Raw genomic sequence first — 26,865 nt, 5'->3', positions numbered from 1 at the left:
TCAGCCCATGTGCATATCTGAACACAGAAAGCCGATGGACAGGAATTGCACAATTCCTTGTTTGTGGCTTCTGACCTGTCAGCATACTGTGCCTCACATTCCATATGGAGTAGAGAGATGTATGGAGAAGAAGCAAGAGTCTGCAGAAATCTTCCTCACAGGAATGGACATGGCATTTCAAAGTGATGCTCCTTTGGCATCACCTAGCCCTTGGCAGGAATCTTTAGTGCTGACTTAAGAAATGCACATAGTATGTGCATTTCATTAGAGGATACAGGATACAGAATACAGGATACAGGACCTTATGTAAATGTAGGAGGGTGGTTAGTAGAGGGCAAAACAAACAAACTCTGAACATCAACAGAGACAACTTCTAAGTGATCTTTATTCTTCTGCAATTGCAAAAAGGGTGGGCATTGAAGTCAGGTTCTAATTTACTTCCCAAATGAGACTGAACAGTTCAGGCACACAGATTTTGTTGTTGTTTGGAGTCTCGAGTTTGTAAATCAATGTATGCATCCTTAAAAAACATAGTAAAAACGACTCAACTCTTTGGGACTTTTTAAAACATGTAGCAGGTCTTTTTAAACATGTAGTGGATGCAGTAGCATACTATTCTCAGTGGTGCAAAATGAATGAATTTGGTGAGCAGCAGCTCCTAGGGTTGATGAAAATGGAAACTGCTGGAAGGCATGTTACCAAGAAAGCTGTGAAGTATCTGGAAAATTTAAAACTGTAAACAAAACTGATGAAAGTAATGGGAAGGATCCTTGGGAATGTGATAGGCTTTAAATGAAGACAACGATCAGTTTCTTTCATGATACCTCTTTTTTTTTTCCCCCGAAAAAAGAAAAGGTAGCTGGTGGAGACATTTACAGACCTTGCCTGTGTTTTGCAGTATTCCTTGTTTTTAACTCCTGAGTTCCCTGAATTCCTATTGTTCCAGACTCAAACTAGGCAGGCGACAGCACTAGCTTTTGCCCTCCTGAATTTCAAACATCTGTTCATATAATTCCTAGCCCAAAGTTAGAAGTGATATTGCTAAAAGTTGAAATTCACATTTGGATAATACCTTTCATCCAAAGGGATTCCTAAGTGAATTCACCAGTAGATGTATGCCAGAAACATCATCATTCAAACAGCAACACGAAACCAGAGACGCACATCAGATTATTTCTCATTCCTTGGGCAGAAATATGCAGAGATTTAAATTGCATGCCACAGACCTCCCAGGAATTCACATCTATCTAAAATTTCATAGCAGGGGAGATATCATAGCTAAAATTATATGTAGAGGGAAGTAAAAGCTTAAAGGACATACTGACGGCTCATGTCTTCATCAAGATTAACCATCTGTACTAAGCCAGTGTTACTGCTGCAAATAAGTTTGTGCCTTATCAGCTTGACCGCAAAGGTTAATTAAACTTCTTTCTGGACTTGATATCTTTCCAAGAACATGTAGAAAATGATTTGTAGAGGCTAGCCAGTTTGCTACAGGTAATGCTAATATACACAAAAAAAAGAAAAATCAATCAGAGCACAGTGAACCTATCAGAAATCTATGTAGAAAACAGGGAAGATGTTCCACTTGCATAAAATTTCTTCATGTCAAAGAGACTATATGCTTAAAGTCAGCCTTGACATCACTCACTACATCATGACAAGCCTCAGAATCCTCTGGTGCCTGTCATAAATATAGCTGATGATGAAAGATCACATGAAAATCCCAACTTTCCATTCAAGGCAGCGATAACAGGATAAAGCTCTAAAGTCAGCATGGAGCTGTCAAAAAAATAAACAGTCCTATGTAGGCAGAAGACCTTGTGGAAATGTTGGAGCAGATGTCTGCTTGTCACTACTGCTGCACAAATTTCAAATGTCACTGTGCCCTTCATTATTTCATTTCCTAAAAACATTTGCCTTGCCTCTTGAAGAAATAGCACATTAAAGACACAAATTTGAAATACTGCTTTCCTGGAGGAAACTCACCTGCAGGTCATAAATCAGGAAAGTATAAACAAAACAGCCTAGACAAAACCTATCTCTTTAAAGACATCTTATAATGAGGAACAGAGCAAAGAATACAGAAAAGAATGGGGTTTAAGTTTTGCTATGTACATCGACTTTGCTGAATCACATCCATAGCTGAGAAAAGAGAAGTAACACCTCAAACCCAGCAATTCCTTCCAGTATACTTCAGAGGGAAGAAAAATTCTCTCTGCTCAAGGTCTAGTTTGACTCTCTGTGTGCAAACAGATTACAGCAGTTGGGTACCTTGGGAGGGGAATGCTGCACAAGCTTTGCTGCACCCTCTTACTTCTGTCCAATTTCCAAGACTTTGGAGGCTGAGAATCACATCTGAAAGCCAAATCACGCATCAATAGACATGGGGGAAATGATTGTTTCCAACCCTGTCCTTCAACACTCTCCCAGTTCCTGGAGCTGTTAAGAGGTTAAGGAAATGGCAAGGTACCACAACTCTAAAGTCTATTTCCAGGATTTCTCTTCCAAACTTACCTCAATCCTTCCATAGGGGTTGAGCTCCATCTTCAAGTTATTTTATTTTCTAATAGCCTTTTGGAAGACCAATGCCAAATCTGATGCTTTAAAGGTCATGACCAGTTTGTCATTGTTTGATATTTTGCCTATTTCAGTTTCCAGTTTGCATCAGTCTCTTTTCATCATTCTTCTCCCCACTTCAGATTCAAACCTTTTCTGCGTATATAAAGAAATGTTATAATTCCCTCCAAATCTTTGGTTATATAAGTTATCCTCTTTTAACTTTAATAAACTATTTCATAGCTCTTACTCCTTTTAGCAACAGAGACTCAAGAAAAAAGAGATCATGTGCTAAAATACATGTATTTTATAGAAAAAGAGAAAGATTGAGCAGATCAGACAAATCAAAGACCAGGGAAAAGACATGAAGCCATCTGTATTTATATTCATGTATGTATATGTACAAGTCCATTTATGTACAAATTTGTTTTTCTCTTCATATAAACAGATATTTTACATGATTAACTGTCTCAATCTCTTATTATACAGAAAAGCTATGGACATGATGTTTTAGTACATGAAGGAGTTATGTGCATTTAAAATGTTAGAAGATACTCAAAATCACTACCTAATTCTTCATTACCCTTCAGTAATTTTTGTCCAGACAGGAGCAGCAAGACAAGAAATTTCTGATTTCATGTGCAGTGAGAAAACATCTACATTGAGGTAAACCAATTTTTTTGTTTCCGGACAATGAAAATCAGAAATTTTGCTGGGCGTCTTCACAGGAATGGCATTAGTTGAGAGCAGTTGAGAGCACTTGGGAATTTATTTTGGGTGGGTTTTTATTGTTTATCTGTTTGTTTCTGTCTTAACCTACCTCACAACCAGAAGTGTTTAAATCTGGCTTTTGGCTTCGGATAGTTTTTGTGCGTTTATTTGTTTTGTTCATGGACCCTGTCAGTGCAATAAGCCAAATGAAACTAAACACTTCCCCTTCCAAAGTGATTGAAATCCAGATCTAATTTATTTTATGACTTAAGTTCTTTCTTATCCTCTTGCAGCCAGTAGCTGGAGAGTTAGTTCTCTGATGAGACACTGCAGTGAACAGTCAGTGTTTGATTTGGATCCTCTGACTTATCCTCTGATTTCCATGGAAATCTATATAGTCTCTATAGTGACTGCTCAGTGCTTATTCGGTGATCTACGTAAGCTACCAAGTCATCATTTTCTGTAGAATAAAGCTACAAGTTAACACACACAAGTTTTATCTATTCAATTGTGTACATATTAGGGAGAATTAAACAAACCAAGACACAATACCAATATTAACTTAAAAGATTTGTACTTTTTGGATGATATGTTCAAAGATGATGTCCATACATCAGGTGGCTTCCTCTTAACAAAGGGACAGCTACAGAATACCATAAAGCTTTATTGCTCACTCTGATGTGCCTGCACTACCAGACCAAGAGTTACCCGTTTATCCAACATGAAAAACTAATATGTTCTCTTGTTAAGTTAAAAGAATGCATTTTTAAGATATAAGCCATCTATTTTTCACATTGGGAATCTTAATCCATTCTGTTTTTTACTGGTTCCTCTTTCAGAAGATCTAGTAAAAATTCAGAGCAAATGCAGTATTTAGTAGTAGGATGCAATAATTTTAACCCAAACTGAGGAAATAAAGAATACTAAAGGCAAAGTCACTCAAAGGTAATAAACTGAGCTAATCTGAAAAACATTAATGAAAATACCAATGAAGCACTTTCTTCTTGAAACAAAAGAAAAAGGGAAATACATTGCAAGACCACATTAAAGAAAACGACATTTTGAATCAAGAAAAAGATGTCTCAGCAAGGTAAAAAACCTTGCCAAAATATTATTAAATATTATATTTATAATATATTTTAATTATTATAATTAATGCAAGTATTGTAATAGCACTCTTTGTGGTTCTAACATGTATTAATTTTTGGTTATGTTTTATGTTATGGGAAAATATTTATACAAAATACATGGACTGTGTTTAATACTAAGAGAACTGTATATATAGCTTTGTACGCTTGCATCTGAGGGCATTTAAATAAATTGAGACTATAATACTGTAACACATAAACTGAAAACTGAGCAAAAAAAAAATACTTTTTGCCTTTTTACCACATCAAAGATCTTACTTTAAACCAACCTGAATGTTGAGTATCTTATCTACTGTTTTAGTTTTTTTTAATTGAAGTCCCAGCAGCTACACTTTTCAGCTGTGTTGCTTATAAACTTTCATTGTTCAGAAGCTGTTGACAGAAGACAAATTGCTGAAGCGTGGCTCTGTCCATATGTCAAGAAAAACTGAGGGATAAAGATACAAGTCTTCTTTACCTGAAACCATATGGATAATAGTCTGCACAGACAGCTGTGTTAGTGATTTGATTTCATGGCAAGCAAACAGTGCTTACTTAAACAGGATTTATTAGACTATATAAGACATTCTACTTTCTACTTCTCTAGAAGTGTCAATATTGCTAAAGACTAATATTCTATAGACTTTATTACACTCTTAACTCGCAATTTTCTGATCTTTGGTATTCACATAACTTGATAAGGCACCACTGAGGCATGTAACTTGCTATAAATGCTTTATGTTTTTTCTCTTGTAATCCGGTTATGCTTGAGATAGATTTTTTTGCTAGCTCTTTAACATCAATTTATTGCTTAGGTTTTGTCTGTCCCATTCTCCCCCACTGCAAAGCGCGCGCACACACACACACACACACACACACATACACACACACGTGCACACACATAGACTGGCCTAACCACTTGGGGAAACTACACTGCCCTTCAGCCAAATTAACATCCCCTTCATGTTTCTGAATTAAATCTGCAAAATACAATATCACACTGAAATTTAACATTTTAAGATTTTGTGCAATTCTCTGCACTCCTTAGCATGTGCAGGAGTCGAACTTTTAACCCGTTCATTTAAAATCATTCATTAACCCATTCACACATTAATTTCACCCATTCATTTCAACCCATTCATTAACCCTTTCACTTCTCATAGCCTTAGGGTAAAGTTGTTCCAGCAGTTCTTAGGCTACTTTTTCTTTTGGACTGCTACCTTCTCTTAATACAAAAGAGGATCGTGCCTCTCAGATAAAGTGAGAGATACTTTGGGTAAAATTTTCAGCTGCTCTGTTATCAGGGTTTTACTGTTTTGCCTTCCCCATCTTGGTGGACTTGCTAGTCCTGCTCTGTAGTGGTACTATGACAGCTCCAGCACAAATTGGGACTGGTTTGAGGCAAGAGGCAATTTAGCCTTTAGGTTAATGGTTTCATACAAATATTTCGAAAAATAATTTGGAATGAGATGAGTATTATTATCATGAGGAATTAGCACTTCAATTCTCTTTAGCTAGCTCATCTGTCCCTGTTAAGCCACTGAACTGGCTTTCAACGTTTAAAATTGCTCCCATGACAACTCATATTTAGCTGTAAATTGCATTGCTTTGATTCTGAGGAAGAGAAGCTGTAAACATACAAAATCAATAACTCCTGGCCATTCCAGTGGTGTAACATTTTTGTCAGGAGCCTGTTTATATCAGATTTTTAAGCATCCTGACAAAAAAAAAGTATGATTTATGGTACTTTAACCCTGAGAGCTGTCACGTAAGTAGCCACTATGAAGCAAACAATATGTTTTGCATTTTAACTGCTTGGGCTTTGGGGAATGGTTTCCTCAGGCAAAAAGCAGCCTCCTCAACCTACAATAGATCACGTTTCCTTCACTCCTGTTTTTCTTGAACGCATCTGATGGATTTTGGTATAACAGCTGACCATTGTCCCTATTCTTATTTATCTCCAGCCCTTCCTACTCTGAAGTCATTCCTGCAGTAGAAGCCGAGGATTTCTTCCTGGCAGAACTGTTCCATAGTGAGCTCCATGTTCCTCTTTGCTGATACTACTAAAGCCTTTGCCATCTGTTCTGTATCAGGAGACCCATTGCTGCAAGGGTCCTGGTATTAAACATCCATCCAGTGAATGTTGCTGTGCTCCTCACTGGCAGCACAAATGTGATCTTAAAAATTAAGGAGATATCTGCTAGGAAAATAATGCTGAATAGAGACATTCACTGCTAAGAGAAACCTGGTGCTTACAACTCAGCAACTTCTCTCTTTCATTCCTCATCATTCCTTATGCAAAAGCAGCATGGGGAATAGGAGGGGTGTTATCTTCATGACGATTAGGGAAGGTAGTATAGGGAAGAGACTCAAAGTGGTAGAATAGACCTTATTAAACATTTACCTCCCTGGCCAGTTATAAGAACTGATGAGGTCTAAACTGAGCAACCCAGATTATCTCTTTAGGGTTACCTCTGGATTTGCTTCATCCAGTTATTCAGAGCAAACTGTTTAGCCTAGACTTGAAAAGTTTATCTTTAAATAGGTAGCAATGTCTCAATGAAGGAAATCTTCTTGTCTGAGTGCAACTAGGTGAACATACAACCATTGTTCATTATTGTGGAAATGCTATCTAACTATTTCCTTTTATTTAGCTATTACTTCATCCCCCCCCCCCCAAAGAAATTGATTTTTATTCACCAATGTACATTTAATTTTGTATAACAGTTTGGAGATCATATAAAGCTATGGTAGCATTTTCCTAAGTTCTATTTAATCAGGTTGTTTTTGATCTAAAAATAAAGAAGTGTTCTTCTGAAATGGTGGATGAAAAAAACCCAGCAAAATCCTAACATGTAAAGATTGTGGGTTATAATACTGTTTTAGAAGTCAACAATTAAACAGTACACTATACTAGTATTTCCCAGAGTTGATAAAAAAACCCCAATCCATGAAGAATGGTTTCATTTTCCTGGGTCTTGAAATACTTAAAGGCTTTGTGAAAGGTTGGTAAACAGGTAGAGGATAAAAAAAGTAGGATAAAAGTCCAGCAGCTGAATTTAGTGAGTGGGTCATATATTTTAGAAAAGGATTAGCCTTTATTAAGTGACACTTCATAGAGCAGCATGAAATACAGTGTGAAAATACTCAGTGTCCTGGTAACACCAATAAAGTAACCTAAAAAGTGTAAGCTTTCAGCAATGGATGGGATGAAGAAAAAGAGCTGGGAGAGAAATTCACAGTGCTAAGTTCTTCATGGGATACAAGGAGACTGAATGAACTGATGATAATAGAGATGAAGACCCCTGACATTTTGCAAAAAAATCAATATTCTTTATCATTAATATTTAGTCATATTATGGGAAGTTCCTACTTGTTTACAACCACTTCCACTGTTCACCAGTTATGGACATTAAGTGCAGATACAGAGGCATTTGGTCTTTATCATATTGACTAATGGGTGACTCTCTGTTGCTGAGTTATTCCTGCAGTTCTGCTGAAGAAGGTCCTCTGATTTCCTATTGCCCCTGAACAGGGCTTCCCTCCTGGCACCCTGTATTACATGTAGCTACAACACTATTTTGGAGTCACCTGATACACAAAACCATCAAAGGCAGTGAAATGAAGATGACAGATGGCATCCAAAACCAGCTGTAAGCAATAAGGATCTTCCCCTTGACTTCTCTGCCCTTGAAATCTGATGCTTTGCATTTAATGGACTGTTTCACTCAGGATGCTGAAATCATCCCCAGACAGTGAAATATGGTCCTTCCTGGAAGCTCACATGTCTGCTGGTTTGAACTGTCTTCCATGAAATGCCACTGATCCCAAGAGCACGCATGACAAGGGTGATGTTAACACTGGGAAGCTTTGAAGGCCTAACAGATGGAAATCTGCCTTCAGAAATCCAAGTAATATTTAGCCTGACATTTGATGACAGCACAACTGAACTCTGCTTCCCCAAGGCTGTGGAAAGTTTTCTCGGGCATGAAGTGACTACCATTTCTATGCTGTCATTCCAGTCATCACTGAGAGTCTGTAATCTCCAAGCAGACCAATTGCAGGATTTGTTGTGTATTGTAATTTCAGGTTAGACTGTGAGCTTTGTGGACAAGAGGGTTTACAAAGCATTCAGATTCTCCAAGGAGCACACAGAAGGACTTGCAAAATATCTGGATAATAAATTGCAGGATAAAGTCTGATCAAATCTGAACCATATTCCTGATGCGATCTCTCTTCATATCAGACCATATGTATTCCATGGATTACTGATAGGGAGGCTGAGAAACACTTTGTGCTCAATAAGTCAAGGAGCCTTGATAGGTTTCTTTAAATTAGTATTCACAGCAGATTCTAGTGTTAATGGATGTCAAAAGATTACTTCCTTATAAAATATGAGGGCCCACTCAATCTGATGTGGCCACCCAAGTGAGATATTTAAGTTAGGATAGAGTCAGTGGAGAATAACACAAGGAGATTTGTGTTTCTAATTGGCTGAACTGCCTTGGTGGGGTATTGACTTGGTGGGCAACTAAGGACCTTAGCTCACTAATGTACTTAAATGGATGAAATCAGATAGTATAAACTCAAGGTGACATTTGGGGTATTCAGGGTCTGACCTCATCTATACAGATTAAAACTTTAAGAGGATCTTAGGAACCAAAATCTAATTTGATGACCCCCTGACACTCCATCATACTACAATACATTATACTGCTTCACCAAGCAAGCTGGTACCCCAGCTCTTCCTCTTAGGCACCTGTAAACATAGGAACAAATGGAACAAGGATCTACATGTTACTGTACACCTGGCTCCACTAAATTCATGATCAATGTTGGTATTATGTCAACCTACAGTATGCAAGGTAGATCAAGCAGCAGGTTTTATTTTCTTATTAAATGAACTTAAAATAGTGTTCCTATGGAACTGAACTGCCAAGTATCTTCATGAAGAATGCAAGTACTTAGAAATCATCTCAGTTACCTTCGGGAAGAAGCAGTCATCTAGGAAAAGACAAGGTATGATGTGGGAAAGAAAAGAGACTGAAAATGAGATCAACTAGTCCACAAGTAAGTGAAGACACTATCATGTATTGTTCTATATTGGGAATCTGTGTAACACTTCCACTAGTGATATTTCTTCTTTAGCACTCATTTCTTCTTCTAGAGATTAAGTTCTTTTTACAGATAATTCTGCATAGCAGCTAACGTTATATTGACCAAATGAAAAATATCTGTTAGGAGAGGGATTTAAGAGAATAATACAGTGAATAGCCATTTTTAGTGATTCACTCTTAAGATTGGTTTTTCTATGTGTTACTCAAGGTGCTTTGTTACCTCTCCTAACACTCACCCCCTCCAGCTTTGATCAGTCACTGCCTACTGTTCTCCACAGTTAGTCAAGCAGGAAGACTCAGGCTTATATATATCCATCCAGCACACTTCTCCCTTCCCATTGCTACAACTCCAATCTCAGGTGCTAAACACTACAACTCTGATCGCAAGTGTGAAGTCTTCACTGAATGATACGTCAGGAGGAAGACTAAGTAACCTGGAAAGTTTCAGTTTACTTGGAATTGTTTGGAGTAAATTGCTAAGATTCTTTTTTTCTAAAGGTGTGACCAGATTCTACCAATCCCAACTGCCTATAACAGGAAAAGTTTTGACTTTCCCTTCTGTGTACGAACCATTAATCCAGAAAACAATACCTCAATTCTTAACATCTCTCCCTCCTCTCAAGTTGCCTGTTGCCGTTTACTCTTCATTAACTCTTCCAGCTCTACAAATGCCGTAATCTTGGGGCTATAACATTTCTGCTGTAAGTGTGGGCTGTGAGGCCACGTGCTGTTCCTGCAATTGCATCACAAGCACATGATATAGGAAAGAATGAGTAGAGGAATGAAGATAAGCAATGGGAGAGGCAATTCAAAAGGAGTTTAGCTTCTGCAATGCAAATGTATCACATCCTTCTATTTTCTCTTTTGGAGTTGTGAAATAGGGAAAGGTCCCATACAGCAAATCAAAATGCAGAATTCGAACACCTTAAAGTTTGGTTGGTTTTGGTTCCAACATCTAGTTTGAAAAACACCTGAAGTCTTTGAGGTTTGCTTGGGAGAAAAAGCTCTGGCCTTAGGCACAAAAGAACTGTGTGTACACATAGGGCCTCTGTTTATTCAGTAACTGAAGATGGTGTGTAGTGAAAGCTATGCTAATTACTCTCACTTTGAACTTCATGAGTTTTAAATCTTCTCCTTCACTTCCCTAGAGGTAAATCCCAGATGACACAAAGGAACAGTATCTATCTCATTCCAGCCTCCTTATTCTTCTGCAAGGGTGGAAGTGACCAAAACAACAACAGGAACAGCCATTGGAGAACAGTAATCTGGGGGGTGTGGGTGTGTCTTACATCATATAAGGCCCTGATGAGCCTTTCACTTAAGCATAGTTCTGAACATCCTTGAATGGGCCTAATTACACCAAAGGCAGCAGGTCCCAACCAGGGCAGAGTCTTTATTCAAGAAGCAAATTTTAGCATCTGTTTCAACTTAGGCCTAAATTTCACTAACATCACATAAAGTCTCATTCAACTGAGGACCAAAAAATAGTGTTTAAAACTTCTTGTTTTCTCCATTTATATTATATTTCAGTGGCTCTGTTCTTTTTGCTCTGGTTTTCCTTTTAAAAGAATGTTACAGACCAATGGCAACTCTGATTATCAGCTCTGCTGATGCTGTTCTTGGCAATGAACACAGGGAGACTGGAAAATGATTTTGTTGATGGAATTTCCTCAATACCTTTGGCATTAGACACAATGGAGTGAACATGACTTTGACGTAATAAATTCATTGGAATATTTGTTTAAGACCAAGCCTCTGACTCTTGAAAACCCTCAATCAAGAGGGGATGGGCTAGAAGCCCAGTAATTAATTTTTAAAGGAAATTTTTTTTTTCCTGAAATTTACTTGGCTTTAAGATCTATAAAGGCAACAGGTTGACAAATTAGGGATTTTTCATTATTAGGGCAGACATGGTCTATCCAACACTCAGTACTTCCGATACTGTAACAGCAAAAATTTAATCAATTTCCTGGTACTGTGTATGTTTTGAAGTCACAGAACTGCACACTGTGACCCTTTAAGAAACAGAGAAATTCCTCTGTAAATGCAACATGACGGTTTGGGTTTTTTTGCTTAAAACTGTCTCTACCTCCTCCTCTTACCTCCTGCTCCTTGCACTAAGCAGCAAAGGAGTGTCAGCTACAACTCTGGTTTCAAAAGAGACCAGCATAAAGAACTCTCAATTAGCAATTGGTCCAAGATCAGAACAAACAATTCCTAAAATTTAACGATAATTAGTTTTCACTTATTTGCCTTTTCCTGAAAATGGCTAGAGTTTGGAGCAGTGGAATTTTCTGAAAGCAGAACAAAAATTTCCAGATGTGTGTGAGAGGTCTTATGATACTGAATGTCTAAGAACAGCAAGAGGAGAAAGAGCAAGTAAATTTTGGTCATGCAGAAGCCTGTTTCTGACTACAAACTCAATTAAGGTGAAATAAAATTTATTTGGGGGGCAGTGCGTCAATGAGTAAAATATCAGCTGCAGGTAAAGATATGCTACAGTGAAGAGGCACAGCCTTAAGTTCTACATGAAGCTGGACTTTGATGACACCCCAGAAGGACTGGCCAGACCTGTCCAGGGTCACACAAAGCCCACAGCGTCCCACTACACATGTGCCTTCCCAAACTGGAGTACTGTCTCCCTGCATCTCCATTCTTCCTACTCCTGCCTCTTCATGTTGTCTGACCCACACCTCTCTAGGGAAGAAGACACCAGTTTAGAGAGGAGCAATTTCCCCAGTTTCCCAGTGGACACAAGTCCCACAATATGTGAGTCAGTGTACAGGCAGAAGGTCCATATCTGTAGCTTCAGCTGTTCCCCAGCAATTTCTGTCTGCAGGCACCTAGGATGGGGGCCATACAAAGTATCAAAAAAAAGACGGGGGGAGGAGTCTCTATGCATGTGGTGAAGTTGGTAGCCAGATGCAATCTGGAGAGGGACAAGAGATACTCTATAGGACTTCCAGAAGGTCAGCACTCCAGGTAGTGGCTTGTATTGCTTATACCTGGAGCTGACAGAAATTAACCCACAATCTGGAAGAAGGTCCTTGGAAAATATTTAACAGTTTGCAGCTGCCACTTCTTCCCTCCCTCTCTCACCCCACTAAGCACTCCTACCATGTGCAAACAAGGCAGCTGGGATGCAGGAATCATTCTCAGAGTGCTCCCAACTGGTGAGGGGAAGGAGGATAGGCAATTCATGCAGGCTTTTGTAAAATCAGCCAAGATGAACTCCCCTCCCCTTCCCCCCACTATGTAGATTTTTGTGCTATTTAAAGAGGAAATGTGTTGACAAGTCTTAGCAAAATGTAACTGGGATTGCTGTAAATCCAGAGCACCCATTGGGCTGGAGATTGTGCAGAGCAGATGGTGATGCCGGGGGTGGTGATGAAAAAGCAGTGGTGGAGTTCTTTCATTCCTTCTGGGAGAGAAGCCATGCCAAGAATATGTAATTGAGGGACAAATGGTAAAGCTATCACTAATATCCCCATCTACCTGGGAAGTTTAAAGGTAAATGGGCTCAGTGTAGGGCCCGAATGCATCAGACCAGTCACCACCTGCTTCTGTGATAGGTGCACTCATTGAAAACATTGGGCTGCTTTTTTTTTTTTCACTTGCAGTGAGTTAAAAAATTAACTACATGCAGAAAAATAGAAAAAATGCTTTAAAAGGTTGTACAATATGGAATAAAGAGGGTTTCCCCTTGGCTTACATGTGTTAGGAACATTAAGTAAACTTGTTTTGTAAGAAGAACACTGACCTCCTGGTACTGAAAAAAAAACAATATATGTTGACTGTAAAAATGGGAGAGCCAGGAATGTATTATACAGGAATGGGTCTTGACAAGGTAAGCAAAACGCAAACATCCCACACTTCCCAAATTATCTTTCTTTCCTGCTTAATGCACAGTAAATGAAATTCAGTTGGACTTTGACATTATTGTGGACTGGATTCAATCCCATTCCTCTTGTACATAGATAGGAACTGATGATAAAATAATATTGTTTGAACAAATAGCTCACTTCCTTTGCAATAATTCTTACAATTGTTAACATATTAATAATTATAATAATGTGTTGCATTTATAATAGAGCCTTTCTTCATCAAGAATCCTAATGTTCTTATGAAATAAAGTGATTGTTCTGTGTGTGTGATATCTTACCTGAAAACATACCCGACATCACAGTTCTGGTGTAAATCAGGCTTTAAAACATTAGATTAACTTTCCTACTAGTCAGTTGCATTTTCAGTGCCTTTTTTTTGTTAAATATGGCTCTGCTCATTCCTCCACAGACCTTATAAAATGCTTTCCACCATGATGAATGTGTGATAAATCTGCAGCATTAGGTAACCGTCCTAGGGGAACTCTGTTTGTTTTCCATGTTGCAGGCATTCTGGTTAAGTTTGATTTCCCTTGATTCTCAAAATTACAAGTAAAAAATCAGTGGCAGAAGAGAGACTACTTAATGAACAAAATTGGTATTTCAATGGTTCCATTCAGCCATTACTGTTGACACTCTGGGTGTGAAGAAAATACAAGGTAAGGCCTCATTGCCCAGTCTTGAGTGAAGCAGGAAAGTGCATGCTGTTTTTAGTCAAGAAAGGTGTGTGAGGTCAACCTTGGGAAAAACACTCTTAAAAGTAGCTCTTGCTGCTTAATATCATTAGACTATACATCCTAGAAATTTAGGCCACCTATCTCAATTAAAAATAAACATAAGTCATTACATATTCATGTAGATGGACTCTTAATTCTCAAACTCAGACAGGCTTGCAAGGCTCATGACATTCACATCAGAAACTCACATATGGAGAAGTATTTAAGGGAGCCGGGTATTTCTTTAAATTCAAAAATAAAAGCCTTCCAATACAAACTTAATATGAATGATTCCTCTTTCTCTTAATGTTGAATTGTCAAACACAGGAGGAATTTCTGGGGTACTGGACAGTGAAATGCTTTCCACCATGTGTGGTATATAGCCACTGTAAATAGAGCGTGTCCCTTTGCTGCCTACATTATTTCAGCATTTCTGAGCAATGGGGATAAGAACATAAAATCTGTACTACCCTGAGAATGTTGAGAAATCATTAATTTTTTTCCCTCTTAGAAGCTGTGAGTCTATTATTATTATGTTTAGCCAATACAGATAGTAAAATAGTCAATATTGGCACTGCTCACAAGCCCAGTGTCAAGATTAAATCAATTTCTATTCTTATTAGTATAGATTTTTATTTCTGATCTAAGAGTTAGTATGCTAGTTGTACTTATTGGCCCTTTTAATCATATGTAAAAATCAGAAAATGGGAAAAAGAATGTCAATGACTCATAAAAGAAAAGAAGTCAGATGAAGTAGTCAAACTACATTTCTAAAAAAACCAAAGTCTGGAAGCTGTTTTTCCAGTAAAAATAAAACAAACAAAACCAATCCCAAATCTCTTGTTGGCCAAGAATGGAAAATGACCATTCCTTAGGTAAATGTTTAAATAGTTTAAAGAATGAGGGAAAGATGGTGACAGCTAAAATGTTTTGTGCATGTGTGATATAACAAGCTTTCTTTACAAGACAGGTGTAATAACAGTGCAAGCCATAGGAATGCCCTGCCCTGTGAGTCAACAGACTGACAACATGGCAATTATTTGCCTGTTTAGAACAAGAAGCAGCAAATGGTTTGGCTACAGGAGATGGAACTACAGGGCTAACATGGGTAAATAAACTGGAAGTATGCATTCTGGAATATATCCAGGATACCCGGCTGTTAGCACTTCTAGCTCTATGAAAAATACTATCAATACAGTATTGGCCACAAATGAGGCAGAATTTTAAATGTTGTGCAAGATTCCAAATTAATCACAGAAGGCATTATAGAGAACTAACAGCAGTAAATACTGTTTCACCCGTCATCAGCTCTTGTGGGTTATGGGAAAGGTCGTGGGTTTGTGATTGATGCTCTACAGAGTTAATAGCACAGCTCTAGTCTTGCAACCCTTCCTGCCTCTTTTGAACATCTCATTCTAGGACTTACTCCCTGGCTGACCCTGTTATCCCAGTACTTTGTAGATGAAGGCAATTGAGAAAAAAAAAATGTTTCTGAAGCTGGAAAGAGTGTTTTACTCTGAACTGGCTTTGTGCACAGACCACTCTTACTTCCCAGATAAGAGCAATTACCCAGAGAGCCAATCAATGACAAGCAGCACAGTTTAAATTCATACACACACCCTTAATCCAAATTCACTTCCATAAGGAGATAAGCTTTCAGTAAGTTCACTAATCAACCAGTATAAATGGAGAAAGCAGAATGAGAGGTGTGGTTTCACTACTAAATTTATTTTCCAGGATTAACATTTAGTTTAAATCAAAGGTAAAGCAAAAGAAGTCCTCCCATGCTAGTTTACATCAGAAACATTTCTTTTTTAACAGACCAGCATTTGCTGATAAGCTCAGTCAAAAAAAAAAAAAATAAACTAAGGACCAAGACATAAAATGGTTGCAAAATTATCATATGCTTGAACCACACAGAACATTGGGTGATTTGCAATACATTTGATATGCTTCAACCAAAACCCTACAGCAACTATGCTAACACTTGTCTCTGCAGAGACTCACACTTGGAGAGTTTTCCTACTGATGTTACTAAAGGTCCCTTATTTTTTCAGGAGAAAACCTGAATGATGCTAGTTTTCAACTATTTCTTAGGAAGTTTGTTGCACAGGAGCATTTCTGGTTTGTGAACCTGAGTTACACAGTTTAAGAGGGAGGAGATGGGTCCACTGTCTCTGCAACAAACTTGCTTCTTTAAGTCTGGGTCATTTTTACAGGAAAACAGTCCTTGTATAGTAGACCTGGATTTGTATCTTTATTGTTTTATTATCACCTCCAGTGAACATATTGAAAGCCTTTTGCGTCAATACCTTTTTGCAGTGTTGGCCCTTATGATCTTCCCCTGTAAGTGTTTTGATCAACAGGCTGCAGGACTTCTCCAGACCCCATGTAGATCATCTGCTTCTCCCTAGGTCGCTCCTGTCACTTACACTGACATAGCAAATTTACCAAACTCATAAATTTTTCACATTTGCCATGAAGCTCACTGGTATGTGATGAAAAAGACTCAGGGCTGGACATGTATGGAAAGAATGAAGACTTTAGTGCCTTAAAAGCTGTTCAAAAGCTCTTGATCAGTTACAGAACACATAAGTTTTGTCTGGTAGTGCTTTGTCCTGTTTTCAGAAATGCAGTGACTTAAATCTGTAGCTGCTTCCTTGTAATTAACTAAGGACAAAAGCTGAACCCATGGAAATTGTACAGTAAACACTGCTGCTTACTGGTATACGGGAAAGAACAATGAGAGCACAGACTCCCATGCTAAAACCTACGAGCAGCACCATATATTGTATTTTGGGGTGATTCCATTGTGCTGGCATTTGATTTAGAGAGAAATAGTTGCTTTTGCCAACACAGAAACAAATTTTCTCCTGCCATTATGTTTGGGCCCCTTTTCACCTCTCCTGTGTAGAGTGTTTGCTGAAGTCTGTCTGGCCAGTTAAGCAGGAGGTTAGCTGTGCTGCAGCAGACATGTAGAAAGCAATTTAATGATTTATTACCTCTATTGAACATAGGTTTTGAAAAGCAAACATTGTCCAGTGCAATATCACCACTAGTGACACACAGCAGTTTGCTTCTCTCATGTTTTCTTTTAGGACCTCACGGAACATGGCAGAATACCACTGGAGTAACACTTTGTCCCACAGGACATGTAATCCTGAAAACAAAATATGGCTAAGCTAGGATGAAGAAGATAGGGTCAAGTTTTCTGCAGTATGAGCACCAAAGAGATTCTGAATTTCTGACAGTGAATTTCAAACAACATGTGATTAATGAAACAGAGAGAGTCTCACAAGCCTCCACAGCTCCCTGCCAGGCACAGCAAAAAAAGCCAGATTACTTGATTTAATTTCAGGCTTTGAGATCGGCACATTCATGGTAAAGAAAGAGTCACAGATAAGTTAAGGGGGCACTCAGTGACATTACTGTAATTATAATAGAAAGCTGGTGCTAAAAATCCAGTGTGGGAGCTGGGTAAGGAACACTAGTTCAGGATAAAAGCTACATTAAACGCTCAGTCTGGCAAAGGTCCTGGACATGCCATTGTAGTCATGACTTATGTCAAATCATGTACTGAAAGCAAGAGGCTGAAGTTTAATTTGGGTCTCTGGACAGAAATACGCCAACAGTCCAGAACATGTTGTTCAAATAGGCAACATGGACTTTAATGTGCACTGAAAGTATCAACATAGCTTTCTTGACTTGTGCCACTAAAACTCATACACCTGGTCTACCCAAGCAATTTACTATGAACCTCAAACTGGAAGAGAGTTCTGAGGTCAGCAGATTCCCTTCTTGTATCTAGAAAGAATTATATCAGGTAACCTCTCATAAGTGTATCTCTACCTTAAACCAAATAGGTTTTTTGGTGTTCCTTAAGAAAAATTATTACAAGGCCTTACATGTTCGAGGGCTTACAAAAATATCTTATTTCAGATTAAGGAAATAAAAACAAATACCTCTGTAAAACATGTTGATTGTTCCACCCTTCTTGTATTGACTTTCTGGATACAGATGGTGTGTTCATGAAGATATGCAAATGGACTCTATCTTTTATGTGAGAAAGCTGTCAGCATCAGATCTATTTGGTTCTCTACAAACATTCATATTTACAGACATTTTACAGAAGGACTATGGTAATTTCTAATTAGGAGAAATATAATGCAGAACACAAAATAACAGGATTGTTATACAATCAAATGGATGTAGAACTAATAAATCTAATGTTTCACTCTAAACAAAAGAATAACTCTCTCTTCCCACCATTTCTTTATTGTCTGAGTTCTGTTGACTTCAGTGAATTTTGTTCTGGCTTATATTGGCCTAAGTAAAAGCATCAACACCCACAATAACAACACAAGATGGTTTCAAATAGACTTAAAGAGTAACACAATCAGCAGTACTTAATATTTTATCAGTATACGCATATGTTATGCTAAAATTGATGCAAAGTTATCCACATTAAGATGTTCAATAACTGATGACGTAAATGTATTGAGAGAATACCATTAGTAATACGAGGGTACTAGACTCTGATGCAAGTAAAAGGAAAAAAATGTTATCAAAACACATTTAGGAAATCATAAATTATATCTACAAAAATAATAGGCCATTTAAGAATAGTTAAGCCTATCCATAAGAATTATAAATAAAACTCTCATCATGCTAAATACTCTGATATTTTATGAAATGGAAGACCATCAAGTGGTTTTGACTTCAAAACTGGCTTAAAAAAATATTTTTTCTCTATGCTTCTCTTAAATCCAAAATAATTTCCAGGATATCAAGAAAATGTTAACCTAGGTTTGAGATACGGTCAAACTGTGGTGCTTTTTTAATTAAAATGTCACCTTTGTGGATGCAGTTCAGTCAAATACTCTATCAAAATATGAGAAAGCATCTCAGTACCTTTAGGTGTAACATAGACTTCTGATTTATAATCTGTTAATAGCTTCATTGTATTAATTCTGCTCTCTAGATATTGTAAAGGAAAGATCAAGACTTACCAGAGTGAATGAACTGGCACTTTATAAAGTTTCATTTCTGGAATGCCTACAATGCTCCTGGCTATTCTTCAAAAGCCAGAGCACAAATAATATTTTTAATATACCAGTATAGTAATCTAAGTCAAAGAGTTTTTAAAAAAATCACTTTGAGAGTTTTTTATCTTGACAGTTTGTCACATTTAAAAATACTGCAAAAGTTTCAGACCAAGGTTATTTTCTGACACAATGCTTCAAATCTCAATGCTCAAAGAAAAGCAGGATTTGTGTAAACAAATAGGATGACCTTCTGAGCATTTGTAGTGAGCCCAGGAGTAATAATGTCACTGAAGTAGAAAGACAGATTTGCAAGAGTTTTCTGTTCCAATCATGTAATTATGCACAAAAATTCAGCAGAAATTACTGTAATTTGCAGACACTTGCCTAATATTTCATGGCACAAAAGCCTGGGGTATGGCTCTGCAAAATGGTAGAGACCAGCTGAAAGTTAAACAACTAGAAAGCCAACCAATATACCTTGGCAGGTTAGAGACACAGGCCGAGAAAACAAGCAAGGAGGGATTTTTGGTAATGATACTGGAGGTACTAGAGTAGCTTTCTCTTCCTAAAAGGGATGCAGAACACTGCCATGTTTTTCACTTTTATTAAAAATAAAAGCCCCCAAAGTAACTATTACTGATTTTCAGTTTGGTGAAAGTAATTGCTGTTTGTTGCATGTTCTGACAAAGAGTGTGTCTAGTCCAATCCCCCTGCAGGGGCATCTTTTGCTACACCAAGTTGCTCAAAGTGCCATCTAACCTGACTTTGAACACTGCCAATGATGGGGCACTCACAGCTTCCCTGGGCAAACTGTTCCAGTGTCTCACCACTGCTATTATAAGAAACATTCTTCATTATCTCCAATTTAAGCCTAACCTAACCTCTTTCAGTTTAAAACTGTTGTCCCTTGTCATGTCACTACAGGTCCTGGTAAAAAGTCTTTCTATATATTTCTTATCAGTCCCTTTAATATATTGAAATGTTGCCTTCTCTTCTCTAGGCTGAACAAACCCAACTGTCAGCCTATCTTCATAGGAGAGGTGCTCCAGAACTCTGACCATCTTCATGGCCCTCTGGAACTAACACGTCCATGTCTTTCTTGTACTCAGGACTCCTGTGTTAGATGCAGCACTCCAGGTGGAGTCTCACAAGAGCAGAGTAGAGGGGGAGAATCACCTCCCTAAACATGCTGGTCACACCTCTTTGGAGGCAGCCTGGGATGCTGTTGGCTTTCTGGGCTGCAAGTGCACATTGCTGACTCACTTCCACTTTTACATCCTTCAGTAGCCTTAAGTCCTTCTCTGCAGGGCTACTCACCATTAATTAATCACCCAGTCTGCACTGATACTTGGAATTACCCAATACTTCTTGCAGCCTGGAGTACAACTCTCAAGGAAGTAGGAATGGCTCCTTTCCTGAGAGTAACTGCACAGGTTTAGCTTGGAGAAGATTTGGGAGGGCAAATGGATCCAGAGAGGGTGTGAAAGATACGGGTTGAGCCTGCAACAGGAATGCAGGCAGGGAGAGAAGGAGCAAGGGCTTCCTGCAGCCAAGAGCAGACACAAAGCCAAATTTGAGAGGTGAGGGAGAGAAGGAGGCCTGCCAGAGACCTTGCCAGGGACCCTGAAGAGACCTGGCAACTCAGAGGTGCTGGCAGGGGCTGGACTGGGGGAAAGCACGTACTCTTCATGAACACAACTGACAGGGGACCTATGTAATAGAACCTTTTAAAATCAGATTCACCCAACAGCTCTGCAGTCCCTCTCAGGGTCATCCTATTGCAGATGATTATTTTGAACTCTAGTAAAATCCAGCTGTAAGTATCTGGTGGGTTTTGTTGGTTTTGGTTTTTTGGTTTTTTCTGGTTTGGTGTGTTTGTTGTTTTTGAAGGGAGGACCCTTTTTACTTTAAAAACATTTCACTTCAGTGAACTGGCTGCCTAGAGATCCTGTCATACCATGTTTCCATCACATCATAACACCATTTTCAATGTCAGTTTGTATCAAATGACAGGTTGGCATTTTCAGAGAAAGCAAAGGCTTTTCTCACTCTCAGATTCTGCTGGTGTAAGCATGTATTTCACTCTAAAGGACAGTACTGACCCATCTCATGTCTCCAGCTGTAGTGCAGACTGAATACATAATTAATTTGGTTTCCCTTCAAAGAAAACTGTGGAGAGGAAGCAGGACCTGCCAGTCCAGTCAGAATCCATTAGCAACAAAGATTACATATTTCAATGTTTGCTCTGTTGTTTTGACTGCAGGAACAAGGAGAAACAGTTCTTAATTACTAATAATCCCTTGCATGCATTATTAACAGACTATTTTGTTCAAATAGTTGGAGCCTGCAGTGTTTTACAAGTTCCACATACAAAGTAATTCATCTTTGCTGATGATAATGAAAAATTTTGCTGTTTGTTAGAAGAATCTTTCTCAGGCAAGGCAGTCCACCTTATGAAGGAAATAAAAACTAAAAGTATAGTTCAGTTTTAAAGTTGCAATCAAAAGGTTGATTTAAAAAACCAAAAAGATTCCTGAATTATCACCGAATATGCTGAGTTGGAAGGTACCCACAAGGATCATCAAGTCCAACTCTTAGCCCTGCACAGGACTGTCTCCAAGAGTCATATATTTATAAAATAGAAAGTAGAAGAGAATCAGGTCCAAAGCTATTAGAAACCAGGGAATTCAAAGTGATACAGCACCCTTGAAATGGAACTATATTATGGAACCCCCCAGTATCTACGAGCAAGGGTGATACTACACAGTGAAGCAGAACTGTTCATCAAATAAAATAACAACTCATTTTTATAGAACAGACAATTTTGTTACCAGAAGTGCCATGCCATCCCAGGACAAATGTCAGTCAGGTAGCCCCAAGACAGAGTGGTAACCCTCGTGTCCAGGATGAAAAGAAACTCCTTTCACCAAGTCATATTCTGAAGTGAAAAATCAACATCAAAAGCAAGCAGCTTAATTCATTAGTTATTAATAAAAACACATCAGAGAAGTTGAGCACACTCATAAGCATTGCTGTGAAAACAAAATATGAGACTGCTGGGAAACCTTTGGTTTTTTTTAACTTGACTGTTGTTTGTTTTTTTTTTTTCTGATGTTTTTCAAGTCACTGAGTTTGAGGGAAAGGTGAATTAATAGGAATAGCTTCTGTTTCTGCCAGAAATCTTTGCATGACTAGTAATTGCATACCTAATTGAATACCCGTTATGAAAGTATGGTTGTAGGATGAGAATGTGCTTGAAACTGCTTTTCCTTTTACAAAGGTTCTAAGGGTCATTATTATCATCCAGTATGAACAGCACAACATAGGATACAAAAATGTCACCCAATCAACTACTTGCTCCTGGAAAGGCACAGGTGTCTCTAGGAAGATGTCCGGTCCAATTGATTTGGTGATGGATAAGAACAAACTTTCACACTGGTGCTACAAGGGCTGTTCTGGTACTCAGTAAACAGACTCCAGACATTTCCCCATACAGAGCAGCATTGCAGGCTATAAAAATTATTTGAAGGATTTTCTAAAGTAGTTATTTAAGAAGAGTGTGATGAATTGTAACACTTCCTGAAAATTTTCCTGGGGTAACAGTGAAGAAAGATGGATTTATAGCATACATTACATACCCAGGAAATCTTTTCCATGCCTCACCTGAAATCTGAAAACAACAGAGAACATCATCAAAAGCAAGCAGAAAGTTTAAGTGACAAGGTAGAACCAAGTCAGGGTGCTTGGGGATGTTAAGGTGTGTGCACTGGTCCTTGAGAGAAATAGCTCTTGGGGAAAAACTAATTCCAGGCCATAAAGTAGCAGCTGGTATGGCTACATTGCACTTTAGTAGCCTTTTGTTTATAGAACAATGCTCACTGCAGGTCAGATTAAACTCTGGGTTTAAGCCAAGATTTTATGGCATTACGGGAAATAGAGCAGTCAATATAGAGTAATGTCTGGATATGTAAAGAAGTGAAGTCAAGATGCTGTAAAGGACTAGTAATGGACTCGCCTCATGATTCTCTTTGAACAGCAGTGTAGGGAGAGATTGTAACATAAAGCATTTCAGAGCTGGAACATGAAAGCGTTTATGCAGTTCTTCAGTGGCCTTCAGAAATTGAAGTTGAATATAACTCACTTACACAACACATGGGAATGGCACCAAACTCACTCCTAGTTTATCCCAGTTTTAAGCTCCCTTTGATTTGCTGGTCTCATGCTAAGGGACATTGATGTAGGTCAAGATATGACTCATTCTGTGTCAGGGTTTAGAATGAGATCAGTTACTAAGGACTACATTTAAAACACCAAAAAAAAGAGTAAAGGGAAAATTCAGAAGACAACTACAAATGCTAAAAACAAGATGAAGCCCTCTACAAAGAACCTATCAAAAATAATGAAACCATTCTTAACATTACTCTTACTAAAAGTCAGGGTGAAAGAGTCTTTCACTGAAAGTGAAAGCACTGATAGTTGAGATGTTCAAGGTAAGATACAGGGTTGACAGAATTTGCAGTAAATATCTGGTGCTTCCTATTACAAATATATAACATTGGCATTTGGGATCAACTTCTTACATTGCTTTAAAGGATTTAGATGAAGTAGGGTTGTACTCAGACTGCCTAGGAAGTCAAAAGAAGAAGAGACAGAGGCATTTCCAGATGATAGTTGAGCTGAGGTGAGGTGCATAGCAATTTTCAGTAACTACACAGAAAGATTACAGTGCCTCAAGTCCTAATTTATACATACTTTTTTTTTCTTTTTTTTAGGTAAATGGGATGAACCAGAGCCTTCCTACTCAGTCTTCCATGATTTCTTCACTCATATCAATGGGAGACCCCACTAGATCAGATCCTCTGGAGAATCAGTAGTTAAATAATTTTTTTTTTTATGGAACAAGGAGGGTGGTTTAAAAACAGGCCTTCGCAAAAGTCAAGCTCAAGTGAAACAGGGATATCTATGACCAGAAGTGTCAACTCGCAGTTACATAAATCCACTGTGCAGATTCCCTTTGAATTTTTATATATATATATACACACGCATATATGTATATATTAAAGCCAGTGAGTATCAATTAAACTGCCTTACAGACTACTGATGAAACCTGGACACACATTTTAGAGAAAAGTTAAGTGTATAAGAAATGACAACCTTTCTGTAGTTCCATGATGAAACTCTGCCCTACTCCTGACAAAAAGCCAATTACCTGGGCACACCTCTGATGGGGTTGCTTTCCTAAGAGAGGGATTTCAATTGTCAAAGGTTTAAATGGATGTGAGAATGGCCTTGTACAAGGCAAACTGAGACTATTGTTGCCCTAAAGATACTGAATAATCAGATCCTTTGAAGTGGAAAAACAAGAAAGATTTTCACAACTGATACCTTTGTCCTAGTATCTTTGGAAAACTGTCACAGTTCTTTCTCCTGAAGGATGTTTGGGATACCAGACAAAAGTGTGTAGCCTTGGGATTGCAAATACCGTGTTGTATATCCCTGCAAAAAGGCTTTATGAATTTAAATGTTACAATCACATATAAGAAACAAAGGCCTACCTTTATATTAGATCAGGAAGGAAACATAAACAAGGTCAAGAACATGTCTCTAAACACACAAATCTGTAGAAGCATCAGGCAGGACTCTCAGACCACTCAATCCTTAGTCTCCCCCTTACCTGAAACAGGATCCATCACATTTGCTAGATTACTTTCTTTTCTGGTTCATTACTAATCAGATAACTTTCCTGAGTGATATTTAGACAAATTTTTTCATGTTTACCTTGCAACCTTCTAATTGTTAAGCTGGTACGCTGAAACAAAATAGGTGCAGCATTCTTTTAAACAATCCCTTCTGTATTAGAGGGCATTTACAGTTTACAGTCTTTGTTTTCAGCTTGAGATTCTAGATATCAGAATAGATTGTTATCGATAAGGCACGCTGTAGATAACACCAAAGGTCTGATTCCACAACCAGGGGATCTGCTCAGTGGAAAACTAGGTCAAAGAAAAGTGCCTCTCTCCAAATAAAAATCCGGAGCACACCCTGAATTTTCTTTTTCTCCTTGCAAACATTAACAATTGGTAACAAAAGCCAATCCAAAGTTTAGCTAAACTGCATTAAAGTGGTGTTGTGAACTGACCTTTCCAAACCTCAAACCAATAGGTAAGTCAGAGTTCATGTCATAATGGCAACCCAGACTCAGAGCACACCAGTAAAATGGTAGTGCCTCAGGACTTTTCACCTGACATGAGGCAGTATCTCCAACAAATATTTATTTTAGCAGTATGGGACAGTACTTCCTGGTGTGTTGGTTCAGAACTGCTCAGTGACTTGGAAGTACCATCCTTGCATGATAAGAAAAGAACGGCTACAGGCTGAAACCAGCTGAGCCCTGGCCCAACTGGCTCAGCTGAGCACTGGTTCTGCTGGGGTTACCCTATTGAAGTTTACGCTGCTGTAAAGAATTCACGCAAAAGGAAGAAACAGTACTTGGAGCAATGCCACTGATTTTTCTTGAGTTACGCCAGGGAAATATTTGACTTGCAGAGACCAGTCAGTAACAGGAAGAGATGGCTTTGGGCTACAGATGAAGGCTTGACCGTGCACACGTGAGAAGCAGCCACACAGCAACGGCAGCCGGATCATGGTCAGATGAAGCTCTTACAGGCAAATTCTCCTGGAAGAGACACCTGCGTTTAACTTTGCCCATTCTGATGGGGAGCTTGTGGCAACAACCTAAAGAAGGACACAAAGAATTTAGTTACAGTCCAGCTGGCTCTGTGCAAACAGCAGTGATGCTGCTGCATGCAGAGGCAGTCACTGAGCAAGAAGGGCCAGCTTGCCAGTGGGGTCGATCAAGCAGCCTTCAGGCTGATTTGTTTCTCTGCATTTTGGGCATGGCAAGTAGGAAGCAGGGGAGGGGGAAATGTTTGACCCATTGACTGTCTCTCAGGTGAAGAAGCTGAAAGTTCTCATTAAATAGACTTTACCTTGCTGGTAGCTAAGTAGGACTCTGCACCTGCAAACAGAGGACCAATGAGTTTTCTCTAACACCCACCATCAGAGCTCTAGATAGTATTGCATAGGCCAGTTAGATGCTGGACTGAGTGAGTAAATGAAGTGCCAGGTGTAACTGGGAATGAAGAAGTAGCATGTGAAATTTCACATAATCAAAAGCATGCTGGAGATGGAAATACACTTTTGCTTCTAGCATTTCACTTGCCTGAAAAGCAAAATACCTGCCGAAAATGAACAGGAAAGTATGCCTCTAAATCAGTGCCATCCTCAGCTTCTGTATAAAATCTCATCATCACTTAGACAGGAGAACAGAAATCTAAAGACACCTAGTTAGATTAAGTTGTGGTTTATTCCCTTCTCCCAGCTGAAAATAAGGCAGGGATGCAAAAGGTTCCTGATCATGTTCTTGCTAAGTCATGTTGCTGAGAATGATTGATTCATGGGGTTGGTTTGCAAGTTGATTTGCATGAGTGTGTATATGACTACTTACAGAGTCTGTTTCCTATTCTGATGACAAAAGGACTCAAGAATGACCTCCTCCCCCTCAGGGAAAGGCAAAGAGGAAAGAAAGGAATACCCTTTTTTTGTTTTGCTGCTATTCTTTGCATTGTAATAGCATGCACACACTTGATTTGTATCAATAAAAACAGTTTTCTGGACTAAGGTAAAATTTATACATGAGTCTCAGAGTC

Source organism: Manacus candei, unplaced genomic scaffold (genome assembly GCF_025592945.1).
Source record: "Manacus candei isolate 608988 ecotype Guabito, Panama unplaced genomic scaffold, ASM2559294v1 h1tg000060l, whole genome shotgun sequence".
NCBI classification, from domain to species: domain Eukaryota; kingdom Metazoa; phylum Chordata; class Aves; order Passeriformes; family Pipridae; genus Manacus; species Manacus candei.
This window is presented reverse-complemented; position numbering follows the sequence as displayed.